This window comes from Paroedura picta, chromosome 6, assembly GCF_049243985.1.
Source record: "Paroedura picta isolate Pp20150507F chromosome 6, Ppicta_v3.0, whole genome shotgun sequence".
Classification (NCBI taxonomy): Eukaryota; Metazoa; Chordata; class Lepidosauria; order Squamata; family Gekkonidae; genus Paroedura; species Paroedura picta.
This window is the reverse complement of record NC_135374.1, coordinates 99,936,846-99,946,314: the sequence shown is the minus strand read 5'-3', so window position 1 is coordinate 99,946,314 and position 9,469 is coordinate 99,936,846. Positions and strand designations below refer to the sequence as shown.

General features: G+C 44.0%; 1 long non-coding RNA gene across 1 annotated transcript; it reads right to left on the bottom strand.

Moving 5' to 3' along the window:
- Positions 1–1,659: 1,659 nt before the first annotated feature.
- Positions 1,660–9,025, bottom strand: LOC143840748 (uncharacterized). The gene is made up of 3 exons (XR_013232373.1): positions 8,936–9,025; positions 7,135–7,283; positions 1,660–1,910 (listed from the first exon to the last, which is right to left on the bottom strand). It is a non-coding gene; the product is annotated as an uncharacterized LOC143840748 (long non-coding RNA).
- Between the last annotated feature and the right edge of the window lie 444 nt (positions 9,026–9,469).

The following is a 9,469-nucleotide window of genomic DNA, read 5'->3' as shown; positions in this document are numbered from 1 at the left end:
AATTACAGCCTTCTAAGTGCATTAAAACCAATGGATTTAGAACCATGTAATTTATCCTAGGGAGTCACTGCATGTGAGTTCCGGCCAGAGACGTTGAGAATTTAAACAATAATAAGATCACCAGTCAAACTTGTGGAGGAGTAGAGACAGTGCATGCTATTTCTGAATATAAGAACAGTGGTTCCTCAAGCTTTTCACATTCACGAATGAGATTCTGAGCTTTGTCCAATCATCATTTGAAACCCACCAATCCATTCCGACTTCTTGTTGTAGTGGTTAGGAATGCGGAGAGCCGGTTTGGTGTAGCGGTTAGGAGTGTGGACCGCCCTCCCGGGTTTGATTCCGCACTCCCCCGCATTCAGCCATCTGGGTGGCCTTGGCCTCAACCACAGCACTGATAAAACTGTTCTCACCAAGCAGTGATATCAGGGCTCTCTCAGCTTCACCCACCTCACAGGGTGTCTGTTGTGGGGTGAGGAAAGGGAAGACGAATGTAAACTGCTTTGAGCCTCCTTCAGGTACAGAAAAGCAGCATATAAGAACCAACTCTTCTTCTTATAAGGAAGAGAAAACAACCTATGAGGGTAACTTGATCCAAACAGTAATTTCTGGTAGCCTATCTGTCCATTCACAAGACTTCAAGTGGAATAATTTGGGAATCATTTGGAATTCTCTACTCAGGGGTAGTCAATCTGTTGTCCACCAGATGTCCATGGACTACAATTCCAATGAGCCCCTGCCAGCATCTGCAAACGCTGGCAGGGGCTCATGGGAATTGTAGTCCATGAACATCTGGAGGACCACAGGTTGGCTCCCTGCTCTACCTGATGAGATCAGGGCCTCCTGTGACCTTAATGAAGTCTGCAGGGCCTACAAAACAGAGCTATTCCACCAGGCCTATGCTGATGAGACTTAGAAATCATAGAATCATATCAAAAGTCAACCTAATCTTTTTAAGCAACTCATATGCCAACCCCCCACCCGCTATCTGCCGCTATCAAGCTCCCATAAAGAAGCGGTGGCCTGAAGGGTAATAAATGGGATTAATTTTCAATTTAATTGTGAATTTTAGACTTTTAAAACCTATTTAATAATTGTATATATATTTTTTTAAATTGCAAGTCACCCTGAGCCTCTAGGGATGGATGGAGTATAAATAAATAAACCTTTCCACCCCTCACAGACCCCACCAAGAGAGTTTCTGCTTGAGGGGTGGGGGGGAAACCTCCAGCCAGCAAAGCTGTCTCTGAGCTCTGTGGGAAGCTGGGAGAGATCTCTCACAGCTGCATACAGACCTGAAGGGATCAGCTGGGGGCGCAAGAGCCGAGAGCTCCCACCACCCCAGCTGATCAGTATAGCCGACTATCCCCCAATAAAAGCCAAAACATTGGGCTTTATTCATGGCATCCCTAACAGTAGCCGAAGCAGACTATCTAATGTGTATTCAGCTCAGGAATTCCCAAAAAACTCCAGTAAGGTTTTTCTTGGTTATTTATTTTCAACTAAACCAAATCTGAATGCACACCTCTAGTCTCTACCTCAGTAGAGGACACAAATTCCTTATGGACTTTATTAATGAGTCCACCTCCAGCCATCACAATCTTACATGCAAGGAACCAAGAAAATTCCGGTACCAAACACAGGTCCCTTTTATTCGTGACAATGCTCTTTTGTAAAATGGAACCCAAGTGAAGAAGAATTGGAGAAAAGAAGCAGTTAATTCAGCACCTCCAGGCAATCAGCTGCAGGAACCTGGCATTTCTTTGATTCTGTATTGAATCCAAGTTCCTTCACATTTCATGAAACTGTTCCAGGGCGGATCCAACAAGGGGTAGAAGAGGGAGACCATCTTCGTAAGATATCAAAGCTCATTCCTGCTCACCCCTTTGGACACTGTCCCTTTAGCCGTCCTGCATGGGAGATATACTAATTTATCTTATCCGGATAAGCTTGCCAGTGTGATTTGAAGAACGGTCGACTCCCTGAATCACATGCGATTGGAATGCCCTTATTGCAACTTCTGTCATGAACTTTGGATTGCCCCTATTTTAACTAAATTACCCCCTGCTGCAGTGGTCCCCAACCTTTTTATCACCGGGGACCAGTCAACGCTTGACAATTTTACTGAGGCCCGGGGGGGTAGTCTTTTGCTGAGGGACGTCACAGGCACCGCCTGAGCCCCTGCTCCACTTGCTTTCCGGTCAGCGCCCCTGACTTCCCGCTGCCTACTGGGGGGCGCTGCCAGCAGAGCTGCACAGTGCCATGCCGAGGGGGAGCCCCAGCCATGGCGGCCGCTGGAGAACACAAAAGGTGAGCTGGCAGCAGAGTGGCAGGGCACCCCCGAGGTAGCAGCTGGGAAGGAGGACGAGGAGGAGCTGTGGCCCGGTACCAACTGATCCACCGACTGGTCCCGGTCCCCAGCCTGGGGGTTGGGGGCCGCTGCCCTACTGTATTAAAAGATATTCAAGTCCCCAGTTGGTGGATAGGAAGGAAGGAAGGAAGGAAGGAAGGAAGAAGAAGAAGAAGAAGAAGAAGAAGAAGAAGAGTTGGTTCTTATATGCCGCTTTTCCCTACCCGAAGGAGGCTCAAAGCGGCTTACAGTCGCCTTCCCATTCCTCTCCCCACAACAGACACCCTGTGGGGTGGGTGAGGCTGAGAGAGCACTGATATCACTGCCCGGTCAGAACAGTTTTATCAGTGCCGTGGCGAGCCCAAGGTCACCCAGCTGGTTGCATGTGGGGGAGCGCAGAATCGAACCTGGCATGCCAGATTACAAGTCCGCACTTCTAACCACTACACCAAACTGGAAGGAAGGAAGGAAGGAAGGAAGGAAGGAAGGAAGGAAGGAAGGAAGGAAGGAAGGAAGGAAGGAAGGAAGGAAGGAAGGAAGGAAGGAAGGAAGGAAGAAAGAAAGAAAGAAAGAAAGAAAGAAAGAAAGAAAGAAAGAAAGAAAGAAAGAAAGAAAGAAAGAAAGAAAGAAAGAAAGAAAGAAAGAAAGAAAGAAAGAAAGAAAGAAACTGCACCATGTGTTGCAACCATATGGTACTATGGAAGAAAATGGAACATGAGTATCCATAATGTTTCATGGGCTCCCCAATGTTTTCTTAAACTGAAACGAATGTTTGCATTTATTATCCCAATATAGGTCCTGCCATGACTTTAAATTTATGGTTTTAAATGAGTGGAGTCAATGTCATTATTAGAATGGCTGCTGGTCAATACTAAAAGCCCTTCATTAGTTACAAAAGACAGAAATGGTTCTGCATTATAGATTTTTGCCCCCACCCCTCTCTCTTTAAATTGTGAACTGAAATCTGCGTTTCCTTTGGAAAGAATTTGTTGAGAAGCTAATGAAGACATCAGTAATGTCCACTGTCTCAATGCAGAAAAGTTTAGGATGGTTTCCCATTTCTGCAGGGAGAAGAGATATGTGAAAACTGTAATTTTAAAGTAAGGAATCACAGTCTATATTCTAGGCGGGGATGTGTTGGAAGTTTCTGAGCAGGAATAACTCCAAATATCAGGTTTATGGTCACCTTTCCCCCTGTGCTAACCCATTGGATATAATAATAGATAATAGATAATAAATTAATAAACAACTTAATTTTTCTAACCTGCCCTTCCTGGCTGGCTCAGGGTGAGTAATAACAGGAAAAACATACAAATAATTAATTTACATGGATATTATGTATTTTATAAATATATTATTAAAATATTCTGTTAAAACTGCCTCCTTAAAAACCTTCTTCTTGAAATGGCCAGTGATGTGTCTGGAGTGAGTGAGTGAGAAGGGGAGGGGCCCCAGGTAGGCACATACACAGCTATGGTTCTGCACAATCATGCCACTTCTTGGGTTTCTCAAAGCCTGAAGAATGTTTCACGGGGCTTTTGACGGTAAAAAACCTGAGGAAGGCTGATTTAGGGCTTTGAAAGTAAGACTCCAAACCTTAAACTTGATTTGGCCTCCAACTGGAAGGCAGTACAGCTGGGAGAGCATTGGTGTAATATACGCTCTCCATTGTGTCCCGTTATTGTTACTATCCATCTGGGGAATGAAAAAATAAAATCTGCTTTTTAAAGGTCCATTTAATAGTGGGCCTCTACCAATCGAGGAGTGTTAGGGCTGAAATCTTAAGCCTATCTATCCTTACATCAGTCACCACAACCTAGCATAGACTCTTGTGTGCACTGAAAAGAGGAGAATAACCAAGATGCATGGGAAGGAGGAATGTGTGTGTTGTATTTATTTATCGCACGGCATGTGTGTAGCCAGAAGATCCTAAGGTTGTCTGGCTGCCAGGAAAGAGGCGGTTTGCCATTGCCTGCCCCCACATCAAGGCCCTGGTATTCCTTGGAGGTTGCCCTACCAAGTGCTATCCAGGGCCAACCCTTCCAAGATCAGATGGGATTGGGCTCGCTTGTATGGAATCTAAGAAGATCTATTAAAATGCTCAGATGAAATCTGTTCAAAGATCTTAAAATGACATACAGCTCCAAACGAAGTGGATATGCAAACAATGTAATAATACAAGTGTTGTCTCTCTTTTGTAAAGAAATCTGACGGTCCATTTCAAAAAGGTTCAAATTAAGTTCCTTACAAGGTCAGTACCTTGCAAGGATTGAAAGTTCATGGAGTGTCTCCTTTTCCTATCCAAATCACCCTATTTCTGCCTGTCCAAAAGTTACTCGGTTCTCTCTCCAAGAGGCCGAAAGCAACTAGCAAGGGGACATTTTAATGAGAAAAACAGACCCCCGTTGTCTGATCTCAAGCTAGATATATGCTGCCCCTGCCTTGGAAGAGAAATGATCCATGCCTTACTTAAACTCTTTTGGTTTCTTGCCTATAGAATTCATTAGAAAGGGACTCACTGCTTGGGCATTATTATGGAAGAATGGCATATGAGATTTATAGAACAAGTTATGACTGGCACTGGATAACTCTGATGCTACTGAGCCCTGACCTGGATAGCTCAGGCAAGCCTGATCCTGTCAGATCTCGAAAGCCAAGTAGGACCAACCCTGGCTAATATTTGGATGGTCGACCTCTGAGGATTTGGGTGGAAGTTCCTCCAGGAAACACTAGAGGTTATGACGTGGAGGAAGGAAATGCCAAAACACGTCCAAATGTCCCCTGCCTGGCTGCAAGACAATCCTCAGATCTCCTGCCTACACTATGGCCCATTATGCACGGGGTGGAATGCCCGGGCTGGTGCCTGACGTCACTGCAATCCAGGCACTGCCCAGCCCTGTCCTGACTCAGGCCCTTGGATGGCCCGCAGTAAGGGAGCGTGGATCCTTCTGCATTCCCTGAGATGCCGTGGGTGCCATTGGGGGGCTAGGTCGGGCCAGTGCTGTGCATGATCGGAAGACCTATGACACCACAAGCCCTGTCCGCTCCGCAGAGCCGCGGAGCCAGCTGGGTCATTCCCCTACCCCCACCTTGGTGGGAGAGCGGCATCATGCGGAAAGGGCCCCATGCCCCCCGCTGACCCCCTGCTGCCGCTGCCAAACAGTGCACTGGGTTTTCAGCCCTGGTACTGTGCGCACGTATGCACGCTATGCTGTGGCAGTCTGCGTACACCGGTGGATTCTCTCCCCTGTGCATATACAGGAAGTGGTGGCATTCTACCCCACATAAGGACCTGGCAGCAGCCTGGATCTATGTGCAGCATACAATAAATCCCATGGCTCTATCTTTGCACCAAAGAACTTTCTGCTCTTTGTATAGCAGAACAATAGAGCCTTCTGTATATATCATTATCTCTTACTGAGAACAAAAATCAGTTTACAAATATACGTTATTAATGACTGGGTTAAAAGAAAAAGTTGCAGTGGCTGATTAGAAACCTCTGATTGCTGAAAGACAACTTTCTCTTCCTTAATTAAAACAATACAATTTCTATGACTTAAAAAAAAAACAGAGTCTGTCTTTTTTATTCTGAAAAACGGAAGTACTAGAGGAACTATTTCTGGCCTACAGCTGATTAGACCAGCCGTGCCACCTCTTCAGAATTTTTTTTCCCCCAGATTGGTTTTGATAGTAATTACTTGGGAAGTGTTTGATCTCAATGATGAATACATGATTAGTTTTTCATGAAACCAGTCAACCACACCAACTCGGCACTACTCATGTGAGACCTTGTTGATTTAGCTGTTCGAAGGAACATATTCTGCCTTGCTGCAGTTATGGGATGCCGGTCTTTGGGGAAAAGAGGGTGGGGAAAGGGCAACTTTATGGGTAATGATATTGCAGAGACAGATATTTAAGGTTTGCTAATTCTCGACTCAATTATGCTCATTCCCTCCTTGGCTGCACTGCCTGCCGCCTGGCTACAGAAGCAATCCGAGGGATGGAATACATTTCTCCCCTCTTTCAAAAAGAGGTTTCTTGACACTATTGTCATCTCGGAAGCCCTCTGAGGGCTTTGCCCTGATGAATAATATTTCATATGGGGAATGTTTATGTGATTTTCACGGAGCGATAACCCCGCCACCATCTAACTTTGATGCATGGAGATTGCAGCTATCCCCTACTAAAGTGCTTTTACACACCACCTCCTGCAAATTGACTTAGGAGTTAGAAACGGAAGATTCATACAAGTTGGGCTCCTCTTGTTGGGGGGGGGGGTGAGGGGGTGAAGATTTTAATCTTTTTTTACCTTAGACACAAACAATCCGCTTTATCTATTTAAGATGTTCTTTTGGCCAAATAAATGTTTGAGATTTCAATGATGATGATGTGGATTGTTTTTTTTTTTAATTGGATAAGCTTTTAAAAGTCAATGCATATGGCAAAATTGGGGTGGGGGGTTCCTTTGAATTTGTACCATCATCTTATTCTTGTTCGTGTTGTTAGTTGTAAATGTTAGCTTTTGATTGTTTTTAGGGTATTGTTATTGCTTTTACTTGTAAGCCGCCTCGGGTCGACTTTGTTGGGAAGAGACGGGATTTAAATAAAAAATAAATAAATAAATAACATTTCATCTTGCTATTAAGAGGCAAGGCTTCTTCGTGTTAAATACCTGGTAGGCAGATAGTGCTGGGGTTTACACGTGGCTGTTGTATGACTCAATCAAAAATCAGCTCTGACATTTTATGTAATAAAAGCAAACAGTGATGGGCTTCATCCCTTACCAGTCCTTATGCTCCATCATTTTCAAACTCCCAGGGAACGGTGAGTACAGGAGAATGATGTAAACCTTCTCTTGCCCTAATAGGATAACACTGCCAGGTTTTGCAATTGTCCCCAGAGATGTTGTCATGCCATAGAAAGCTGGAGTTTTCTAACCGGAAGGAGAAATGTCAGCAATGGCATTTTAATAAATAGTGACCAATAAACTCAATTATCCCTAAAGAAGATAAATTGATGAATAAGTTGCTGGGTCCAGATTCAATCAGCAATCAAATTTGCACAGGGAATTCTGCAGCAGTTATAAGAACCTGTATGATTATTCCTGAGATATCTGGCTATATACAGATGCTATTTTTGTATCTTGTATGGTTATGCTAACTCTTCATTGAACTGCCTCAATATTTGAAAAATCGCCACCAGGAAGTGTGCAGATTTCTGCTTTTTGTGAATTAACTCCTTGCCTGGTAGCAAAGCAGCCTTCCCTGACTGGCCAGGGCATTCGTTCAAAGACTTCCTGGTTCCCGGTTGCAAGGCTTGTCTTAAAGAGACTGTGCTCCAATAGCCCTAACTTCTCTCAGCAGAGATTTGTCTCTTGTTATTTTGCTGCACTATACAGGACACTTGCATCCCTATCGCTCATCCACTGTAACCTGCCACCCCCTTAAGCCTTCAGAAAATCAGCCTCTCCGTCAGACGGCGATCTAGCCTCTGTTTAAAAATTTCCAAAGATGGAGACCCCACCACCTCCCGAGGAAGCCTGTTCCACCTGAGAAACTGCTCTAACTGTCAGGAACTTCTTCCTGATGTTCAGACTGAATTTCTTTTGAATTAATTTCATCCCATTGGTTCTGGTCCGTCTCTCCAGGGCAAGAGAAAACAACTCTACTCCATTCTCTATATGGCAGCCTTTTAAATACTTGAAGATGGTTATCAGATCCCCTCTCAGTTGTCTCCTCTCCAGTCTAAACAGACCAAGCTCCCCCAGATTTTCATATTTGAAAATCTGGTTCCCAAACGTTAATGCTGAAATAAACTTAGTTAAGCTTAAAGGTGCCTTTTGATTTCTGCTTTACTAACTATGAACTGGTCAGAAATATTGGCAGGTGCTCATGTGGATGCAGAGTTTCTTGGCCAACCAAGTTTTATACACGAATGCTTATGTCTTGAATAAAACTTGTTTGGTCTTAAAGGTGCTCCTGGATTCAGACTTTGTTTACATGAACATAGTATCCTTAATCATTTCACTCCTGGTTTTGATCTGGTTTTGGAATGGAAAGTATGTTTGTTACCCTGACTGATGACATGTGCCAGGAGAAACAGACAAAAGAAATACAGCTGTATTGATTCCCCTGAACTTCCTGGCAGCTTTCAAAGCTGACTGGCTGTCATGCAACTTAGTGTGGATGGCAGATAGCTTCTAGAAGGTGGACCTGGTGGACTGATGTTCAACTCCTTGGTCCTTGTGCTATGAGCTCCCGCTGGGTTCCATTTTGTCCCCTTTGTTATTCAACATCTGGGAAAGCACTGAGAGAGGTCACCTGGAATTCTGGCATGAAGTGGCTTCAGTATATGGATGACCCTTTATGTCCTTTACAAATGATTCAGGTGGAGAAGCAAATAGATACTGTGTGGCTGGAAGAGGTTTGATGAAAATTAATAAACCAAATACCCTCTGTTGATTTATTTACTATTATGTTTATAGATTTCATTGATGCTCCACACTTTTCTCTCCAACTGAGTCCTAAAGTGGTCTATATCATTTGCCTTTATACCTTTCTCACCATTTTTGTTCTCTTTTCTCACCATTTTTGGTTGCTCAGTGTATTCCATCTGTCCTGGATGGGATTGCCCTCCACTTGAAAGAGCAGGAGCTGTATTAGCAAAGATTCTTAGGGTGTCTTCCAACATAAAATCTGGCACAGTGTGATGTCATAATTAAATGCTTGGACTAGGAATGGGATGACCTGTTATGAAGCTGATAGTACTGTTATGAAGCTGATAGTACAATGTTGGCCATCAGTCTAATCCATCTCATGGGGCTGTTATGAGAATAAAGTTGGAGGAGGGATCACTGATGCTACTCTGAGTTTCTTGGAGGAGGAAGAAGATGAAAATGTCATCATACTAGCATGAGGAATTAATGTACTGTGCCTTTCTTCCTTCAATACTCTGGTAAATCAGGTAACAGGGGGAAGACATCACAGAAATAACAAAATAACATTGGGAGGAACCTCTGTCTCTAGATTAAAGAAAGTTAAGAGGAAAAGCCTCTAGTTATTGAGAGATACCTGTCTGCTGGATTCAGTTCAGTCTCTGATTGATTCCTCTAAATGAGCA